Below are 10,063 nucleotides of genomic sequence, written 5' to 3'. Positions count from 1 at the left end.
ATGTCTTCTAACTTGGGCCAGCTGTTAGAAAAGGAAAGGAATAAATAAAAGAAAAATATTTTTTTTGATAAAAATTATCTTTATGAAAATTGGTTTTAAAGTCTTGAAATTTGGGATATTTTATATTGTATGTTAATCATTTGAAAATTATTTTGGTAAAAGATACATAAAAAGAGGTAATTCCTTAAAAAACCAAACATCCTTAATCACTAATGAAAGGCTCATTAATGAGTCAATAAATGTGGAAGATGAATTACCTCAGAAGAATAGGGATTGCCAAATATCAAACGATTTCATGAAAAAGACACAAATACTACTGCTGAGGCAGTCAAAATATCCTTTTAATACAGATACAGAAAATCTATTCTGTTCATTATTTGAGATGACCAGTGACATCTTTATGTTGTTAGTTAACATGCAATATATGTTCATAAATTGTAGATGTTATTATTCTTAAAAATTTATACCCAATTCTAAAAAAGGGAAATAATAACATTATTAAAATAGAAGTATAAACTAAAGAAAAATTTAGAAGAAATGCATATATACTCCAAACCTAGGTTTTTCATTTTACCTAGGAAAAATATCTAACTGCTTTAAAATGTTTTATAAAGCCTTGCAATGGCTGATTCCTACCTATTTTTTGATCTCATATCATGCTGTTTTTCTTTCTCATATACCACATTCTCGGCACACTGGCTGTTTTTCAGTTTCTCAAACCCACTCTATTTTTACTGACCTCAAGGTCTTAAATTCAAAGTTCCTTATCCAGTATTCTAGCAGAAGAGCTTCTGCACTATTTACTGGGAAACTCTATCCTTCAAGGGCTGGTGTCATCTTAAGTATCATTTTTTCAAAACAAAGCCTTCTCTGCCCACACTCACATGCCCCCCCCATCTCCTTGCTCCAATATTTAAGAATCTGTTATTGTTATACTGAATAATGGTCAGTCTTTAATAAATATAAAGGACACAAGACCCCTCAAAATCTATAGTCCTTATTAGAACCCTAACCAATAAACTCAACAAATATTTTGACTATTTATGAAAGTGCAGTACAAACTTTTAAATAATTTTGAATTGTGAAACTTAGTATAATGAGTTGCATTTTCACAGAGACAGGCTGTTTTATTACCTAAAGTTTCTATGAGAGATAGACTTTGTTAACTTGACAAAACTATAAAACTGATGGATTAAATGACATAATTGATTATTACTTCCTAAGTCTCTATATGTTTAGTTGGATATCTGAAAAAGGGGTGGGGATATCATTGATCCTTTTTATTTTAATCATCATAATGTATCATTCCAGGAATTGTAGAGTTAAATTTAAGGCCAAACATAATACTTGCACTTACCATTCATTAATTCAACAAATATTTATTGAGTACCTTTCACGTGCCAATGAGCAGCTGGCCAAACCTCTGAGAATCAATTTTCCCATAAATCAATTCATCTAATAATCAATTCACCAAGATCAAAAACATGATTGCTAATTATTATTTCCTAACAGCCCTTTATCTATGAAATTGTTGGTGTATACTCTACATTATAATTTTCTGCATTAGCATTGGGCAGATTATCTACATTTAAATGTTCAGCTTTCTGTACTATGCCCTTGGTCCTAATTATTCCTTAATTTTACTGTCTAGGTTTTTTTGGGGGGGGGCAATATATTCATTTTTCTTATTTATAAAGATCATCTCAAATTTTACTTTTGTCATTCAGGCTATATGCAAGTCAACATAACCCTAAAATAGTAACACTCTCTTCTTTCATCTGAGTCATTGGTAAGCAGAGTGATTGTATGACATCAGTCCTGACTTGCATGGGATGGTTCTCAGAGGTGCTTTCCAGGCAGATTGTCATCAGCTTTGTTATATAAACCTTTATTGCTTTGTGCAGCCACCTATCCACCCTGTGGTGGAAACGGTGTTTCTTGAATTTGGGATTGCAACCTCCAGAAAGCTGTAAAGGAGGCCATGGCAGAGGGAGCAAAGACGGATTCTGCATTTTCTATGTGCTTTTACATTTACAGAACCATTCATTCCTCATGACAATCCTGTCAGAAAAATAGCATTCTTTCCAGTTCATCAATGAGGATACTAAAGCTTAAGGGGATTAGGAATTTCTGACCTTCCCTCAATACCCCTTAGTTCGTCACACTCTGCTATTTTGGCTCTGCTGGAAACAGCAAGGGATGCTTTTTGAGAACATATATTGACTACTCTGCTCAATGCAGAAATAACATGCTTTGGAATTATATTTTAAGGCATTGTTGCCAGTTTTAAATTTCTTAAAAATATAAATGAAAAGTAAGAATGGAGAGAGAATAGGTTTTTGGTAGGGGATGCATTTGTTTTGTTTTTGGCAGAACAAATTGCCACAAACTTAGTGGCTTACATCAACCCCCGTTTATTATCTCACAGTTCTGTAGGTCAGAAGTTCTAGGTGGTTTGTCTGGGTTCTCTGCACTGGGTCTCACCAGGCTGAAAAAAGATGTTGACACCTCTGAACTCTTAATGGAAGGTTCTGAGAAGAATCCACGTCCAGCCAGTCCCATTCATGTTGTTGTCAGAATTCAGTTCCTTGTCGCTGAAATACTAAGGTTCTTTTTTTCTTGCTGTCAGCTGAGGGTTGCCCTTACCTGCAGTAGGTTCCTCTCTGGTCTATGCATATGGTTCCTACATGTCAGAGCCAGGAAAGGTGTGTTGAATCTTTCTCATGCTTGGAATCTCCTTTGTCTTTCTCTTCTTCTTCTAGCTGGAGAACATTCTCTGCTTTTAAGGGCTCATGAGATTAGATTGGATCTGCCTGGATAATCAGAGATAATCTCCCCTATTTAAAATCCATAACCTTAATTACACCTGCAAAGTCGCTTTGCCATGTAATGCTAATATATTCATAAATTCCAAGGATTAGTCATGAACATCATTGGGGGACCATTCTGCCTACCACAGACAGAAGAGGAATGGAAGAGGGAGAAACTTTTCTCAATTCAGAAGTATATCTGAAGGAATTTTTGATACTTTTGTTAGACGAAATTTGCTCTAAGTATAAGATTCCCTGTTTAATGATTGTTTTCCCATGTAGTTGAAATTTGGGGTTAAATAACTAAACAGAACCATAGTTTAGGATATTTTTATCTTCCATTTTTGGTATAGGCTGGGTTTATTTTGATTTTTTTGGTTCTAATTTATGACTTTTCAAGTACAATTAAGTATAATTTTTGAAAAAATTTTTTTGCTTGTCTGTTTGGAATACATTTTTCTTGATTACCGCTGATTTTTGGTTTATTGTAGCTTTATTTGGATTACTGTGGTGATTAACATTACGGCTGAGTACAGAGGGTTGGAAATTCTAAGTAAGATTTCTAAAGATCTGAAAATTGAAGGAGCAGACGGGACAGTTGGAAGTAATGAGTTACAAATGGCAGTTTGTATTTTTATGGGAAATCATTTCTTTCCTTGAGGAATTATGTTTTGTATTGGTTTTTAGAGTGTTTAGTCTTTGGAGACATACTTGTGATTTTAGAAAACACAGCAATTGTATTTTTGAATTAAATGTCACTTGAGCCTTTGTGTCATGTATTCTATTTTTTTTTTTTTTTTTTTTTGAGACAGAGTCCCGCTCTGTTTCTCGGGCTAGAGTGCTGTGGCGTCAGCCTAGCTCACAGCAACCTCAAACTCCTGGGCTCAAGCGATCCTCCTTTCCTCAGCCTCCTGAGTAGCTGGGACTATTGGCACATGCCACCATGCCCAGCTAATTTTTTCTATTTTTAGTAGAGACGAGGGTCTCAATCTTGCTCAGGCTGGTCTCTAACTCCTGAGCTCAAGCCATCCTCCTGCCTCAGCCTCCCAGAGTGCAAAGATTACAGACGTGAGCCAGTGTGCCCAGCCAATGCCACGTGTTCTAAGCTCTTTCAATTAGAAATAACTTTACCCCTATTCCAAAGAATTCAAGTATTTCAGGGCTAAACAGCATTTCATTATGATGTTAGGGGTGCCTCAGCTTCATTCCTCCAAAAATGTCCTATTTTATGGTTTCTTTTTCTAGTTCAATAGAAAAACAGTGACACAAATTAAAAGTGAGGTCTGAGTTTTTCTTTTGGGAATTGTCCCCTTCTTTTCTTCCTGTATTGACATTACATTCATCCATTTCATTTTGCCTGGAGACAAAATCTGTTACATCAGCTTTCCCTCTACATTTTGCCTGAGAAAAACTGTGGAAGACAGCTGTTTTAATGTTGAAACGAATCCAATTTCTACTAAGTATGTCCACAGAGCTTTAGGAAGTTTATTTTTAACTCTGACAGAATTAATTTAGAATAAGACATAAATGACCATTGTTGTCCCTATCTAATTTTCTGAAGAATGTGTGGTTACCTCTGCCTTTGATTAAGCAGCAGAAATGTACACTCTCATGTAAACCAGAAATATATTATTGCAAGGTAAAATAATGCATTTACTCAATTTCTGCAGCAGTTGTTTGACTTGACTAAAATTTTCATCACTTGATTAATAATTTAAAAGAAGTTATCCATTTATCCGCAAACCTGTGTAATTTATAAAGCCTATACTCAAAGATATTGTGGTAGTTTATGTGCCAGGTTGTGGTTGGTGGTGAGAGAATGGGGTATAAAGGGGAAAATGATGTCCATTGAATTCCACTGAAAGATCGTTGCCCTGGGAGACCAGCTGCCTTTTCTGGGCTTTAGGGGCACCTGGACATTTCTTTCATGACCTGGTCTGAGAAAAAACGAACGGTTCTTAAACACTTTTGAGGAGTCTGCCTCCCTCTTAGCTCATCCACTGCATGTGGATTGAGTCTCCAAAGTGCACCGCGTGTGCATGTGACTATGTGTGCACATGCCTGTGTTGGGATAAGGGAAGGGACAAACTGTTCTTTCTTTGTTCCATCCTTCACTTTGGAAAGGATGAGAGAAGAGCCTGGGTTCCAACGTAGGCCGGAACTGAGTTTGAGTTATAGCACCATCCCTTGTCAATATCTGTGTGATCAGTGAGTGTCAGTTTCCATGTAAAATGGGGACAATAATACCAAGGACTAGAGATAATTTATGTAAAGCACCTTGTGCATTTTTGGTCCCATTGTGGACAGTTAATAATTAGTAGTTGTTATTATTGTTACTGTTATAAAAACCCTCTTGTCACTATACTTAATTAATGTATTCCTTCTATGGGAAACATGAATAGAAACAAATTAGTTATTCTTCATTATTGTTTAAAAAAAAAGTGTTTAGAGCCCCACACCCTGGGCGGCTTCATGAGCAATGCAGGCTCTGAGCATGCAGTTGCTGTCAGAAGGAACTTGCAGCACTTAGCTCTATCTTTGTAGTTTATTAATCTGCTACCATGGAAACAGATATTTAATCTTTAAAAAACAAGAAAATGGCTTTAAACAAAGCCCTGTTTCAAATAATGTGTTGGTGGTGGGCAGTTTCTTTCTTTTTTAAAAAAAATGTAATTTCTAAGTGACTAGCCTCATTTTTGGCAATCTGATTTGAGTTTCCATGGAAACGGAAGTGACAGCTGAGGCCTCCAAGCTCTTGTAACCGGTGGGGCTCAGGTTAAGTCTTGCAAATGTCAATTGTCCCAAGGCACCTAAAGGAGCCAACAGAAATAAGAGTCAGCTGACCTCCAGAGAAAAGGAAGGAACAATAAATCAAACATTTACAAAATCATATATACACAATGCTGCAAGTTTGAGGAAAGCAAGAAAGCATGTGTAATAAGTAGGCAGAGAGAGACGGATGTAATTCACGGTTAGAAGTTATACAACCTGGCCTCATACTAAACACCTTTTTCTAAGTGGCTAAAGCAACTTACCTATTTGTCATGTATTTTTGCTACATTGAGCAGAAGACTATTGGAAATGGCTGAAAGATTGTGGGGGTTAATAAAATATCACAAAATGGACCTATGATTTACTAGCATGAAAACTAAATGTGAAAGAAAAGAAATTAAATGAAAATGTATAAAAGCCAAACTTATAAAGATAGATATGTTCAAATGACATAGGCCCAAATATTTCCACGGGGGCTTTCATTATTGGTGTTTGTAGAGATTTTTCTAATTCTTAATATTTCACAATGCTAATTATATACCTCCCAGGCTAGCTGGTATAAAAGCAGTAATCACTATCTTACTTTATAAAGACTTTCCAGTAATTCCACATCACATTAGAGGGAGAAAAATCAGAATTTCACTTCTTGAGTTCCTAATATGTACTATAAACCAACAGGCCACTTTTTCTTTTTTCTAACTCCAGTATGTGAGTATGTGAATGTTTATTTGTGTGCTATATCTCTATGGGAAGAACTGTACCTCTGAATTGTTTTGTGACAGGTGGGAAACATCCAGTCTAGGCCACTCTGACCACCATATCTTTTTCTAAAAATTTTTACTTGGGTCCTGTAGGTATTTATAAAGTTTTCTTTATAAATATCTAAAGGAGTTTCCATAAATGAAGATTTTATAAAGAAAACAAAAGATTTAGTTGGAGACTGAGTTTGCTTTATGTCATGTACAATATATAGTTTCTCAACATTTAAGCATAATATTGGAAAATGATATTCATTTTTATCCTATGAGGAACTATTTTATTATAGGAAAATTTTATTAATTATTTTCTGAGTATGAAAGTACTGTGTATTCTTCTTAAAAAGCTTTTATAAACCAATCAAAAGAATTAAGAGGAAAATAAAATCATTCACAATCTCTTTATCCAGTTAGTATTCATATATAAAGCATGCACATATAAAACCCCTCACATATATTCTTATATAAATTTGACTTAAATATAATCATAACATCCTTTCACATATACTCTTATATATATAATCATATAAATTAGTAACATTAATTTAATTACAATATGTGTACTCTTTCCAACACATTTTATTTTTAACCTTAAATATAAATATCTTTCTATGCAAATAGCCATAAAATCAATACTAACTTTAGTAGTGGCTTTGTAATTGTTCCTCACTGAGCATGTATATGCAAACCTATCCCCAAAGGCCGAGGGAGCTGAGAGGCCAATGAAAAAGGCTGACAAATCCAGTTTCTCAGAAAGAAACATTTAATGGGGACTGAGGAACAGAAGTGATGTCTTGGGCAGCTGAGAGACAGTGAATTCCCACACCTGTCTTCTAGAAACTGTCCTTCGTTTTAATTTTTTTTCCTTAGAAAAATCTTTTTTATCCCAGCTTTATGGAGATATAATTGAAAAATACAAATGGTATATACTCAAGGTGTACAACGTGATTCATATACAGATGCATTGTGTAATGATTACCATAATCAAATGAATCAACACATTCATCACCACACATAGTTACTTTTTGTGTGTGGGGTGGGAGTGAGGACACTTCATATCTACTCTATTGGCAAATTTCAAGTAAACAATACAGTGTTATTAACTATAGCTGCTATCCTGTACATTAGATCCCCAGACATTATTCATCTTACAACTGAAAGTTTGTATACTCTTTGACCAACATCCCCCACTTCCTCCATGCCCTAGTCCCTGGCAACCACCATTCAGGGTATATTTCTGATAAAGATACAATGTCAATTGTGACCTCCCTAAGTAAGGATTATTTCTGCTCTATCCCATTGCTCCAGAACCCTAAGCCTGGCTATGTGAGAATCAGGGCTTGTCTTTTCCAGGTCTTGGAGTCCTTCCTTAACCAGTCATAGGCGCTAACTGGCAATGATCTAGGTGAAAATAATGGTTCAACTGAATGAAAGCAGTAGGAAAACAATAGATCATTCAGTTCAACCAAAAAGTGGGAGAGTCCAGTGACTAAATTTCAAAACACACTTAGAATCCTTCCTCTCGTCATAAATTGTGTGTTTTTTTTTCCTCTACCTACTATTGCTTGCTCTTCTCTCTTTCTTTCTATACTGTCTTGTTTTCTCTGCTCCAAAAATAATAATAATCATCTCATTCCATATGGTCTATTGTGATGGTACAATGTATTTATATGAAGAGATTAAAAAGAAGAAAAATATGGAATGGTTCACAAATTTGCATGTCATCCTTGTGCAGGGGCTATACTAATCTTCTCTGTATCATTCCAATTTTAATATATGTGCTGCCGAAGTGAGCACCAGAAAATATCCTTTATATAGCAAGCTTTTTTGGTAGAACATGTGCAGGTGGTTATGCCGCAGACTTTTTGACCATTGGGGAGGTTAGGTAAACATCTTTATGAGGGGTTATCTATATTACAAGCATTATTTTTTTTATGAGGGGTTATCTATGGTATGGAACACTTTAGTATGCAAGAGTCAAACATTGGTCATCATGGTTGGAGGTTTTACTTCAAGATGATGTCACTCTTGCCATGCAACAGGCTGTTTTCCTACAGTAATGTTCTATTGTATAAATATACTATACGTCATTTAACCATGTCCCTATTTTTAGGGCATTTACATCATTTTCCATTTACATTATTTGCAAACGTTTTGACAAATATTATCATGCATATCTTGTGAATTTATCTGGTTATTTTTTAGGATACATTTCTAAAAATGGTATTTTCTAGTTAGAGGGTATATACATATTTAAAGTTTGTAAATTTTCCTCCAGAATTATTATAGCAATTTAATCACTTCCTCAGTGTTTGAGATAACTCATTTTCCCACATCTTCACTCAAACTACATCTTTTCATTAGCTTTTCATCTTTGTTAGTCATATAAATAAAACATAGTATCTTAATTGTTACTTAATTTGTATCTCCTTTACTATTGATTGAACTTATTTTATGTATTAAATGTCAGCTTTTGTTTCATAATTTTTGAATTGCCAGCTTGTTTTTGCAATTTTTTTTACTATATTTTTATTTATTTTACTGTATCTTTATTGAGGTATAGTTGATATAAAAAGAACTGCATGTATTTAATGTGTACAATTTGATGAATTTGGACATATGTATACACCCATGATACCATCACCACAAGCAAGAAACTAGACGTGTACAGCACTTCTCAAAGTTTCCTTTGCATTCCTTTACTTTGTGTGTGTGTGTGTGTGTGGTAAGAACACTTAACATGAGATCTACCCTTTTAACAAACTTTGAAGTGCACAATGTTGTATTGTTAACTATAGGTAGTATGTTATAAAGCAGATCCCTAGAATTTATTCATCTAGTATAACTCAAAGTTTAATCCTACAGAAAAATAATACCCCATTTCTCCCTTCCCCCAGGTCCTGGAAACCACTAAGGTATTCTCTGCTTCTATGAATTTGACTACTTAACATAACTTATATAACTGGAATTATGCAGTGTTTGCCTTTCTCTGACTGGCTTATTTCACTTAGTGTAATGTCCTTCAGGTTCATCCATGTTGCCACAAATGGAAAGATTTTCTTCTTTTTTAAGGCTGAATAAAATTTTGTTGTGTATATATACCAAATTTCCTTTATCTGTTAGTCTATCAAGGGACACTTGGGTTGTTTCCACATCTTGGCTATCGTAAATAATGCTGCAATGAACATGAGAGTGCAGATATCTCTTCGAGATTCTGACTTTAAGTCCTTTGGATATATACCCAAAAGTGGGATTGTTGGATCATGTGGTAGTTCTATTTTTAATTTTTTGAGAAACCTTTATGCTGTTGTTATATAGCTGCTGCACCATTCTCTTTATGTGGAAAGGATATTAATCCTTTATCAAATATAAAATTAAAATATTTTCCAGTTTATTGTTTGTCCTTTGCATATAAAATTATTTTTTAAGTTTAAAAATTTAATTTTTTATATAGTCACACCAATATTTTTCTTTATGGATTTTCCCTTTTTTATCATGTCTTTCCCCACCATGAATTCATATCAACAGACTTTCAGATTTTCTTCTAGTTTTTTTTAAATTTATGCTTTGATTTGTAATTTATTTTGATATAAGATTGGAGGTATGAATATAACTATTTCTTTGCAGAAAATTGAATTTAGTTACTTTCACATTTTTTTCACTGCTTTGAAATACTTCCATTACCACTTACTAGATCTTTAGACTCTTATATATAAGGAGTCTGTC

General features: G+C 34.3%; 1 non-coding gene across 1 annotated transcript; it reads right to left on the bottom strand.

Annotated features, from left to right (window-relative positions):
- Positions 1–8,027: 8,027 nt before the first annotated feature.
- Positions 8,028–8,134, bottom strand: LOC138388750 (U6 spliceosomal RNA). Its single transcript, XR_011234241.1, has one exon. It is a non-coding gene; the product is annotated as a U6 spliceosomal RNA (small nuclear RNA).
- Between the last annotated feature and the right edge of the window lie 1,929 nt (positions 8,135–10,063).

This window comes from Eulemur rufifrons, chromosome 7, assembly GCF_041146395.1.
Source record: "Eulemur rufifrons isolate Redbay chromosome 7, OSU_ERuf_1, whole genome shotgun sequence".
Lineage (NCBI taxonomy): Eukaryota > Metazoa > Chordata > Mammalia > Primates > Lemuridae > Eulemur > Eulemur rufifrons.
The sequence above is the reverse complement of the archived record's forward strand: the minus strand, read 5'-3'. Positions and strand labels throughout refer to the sequence as shown.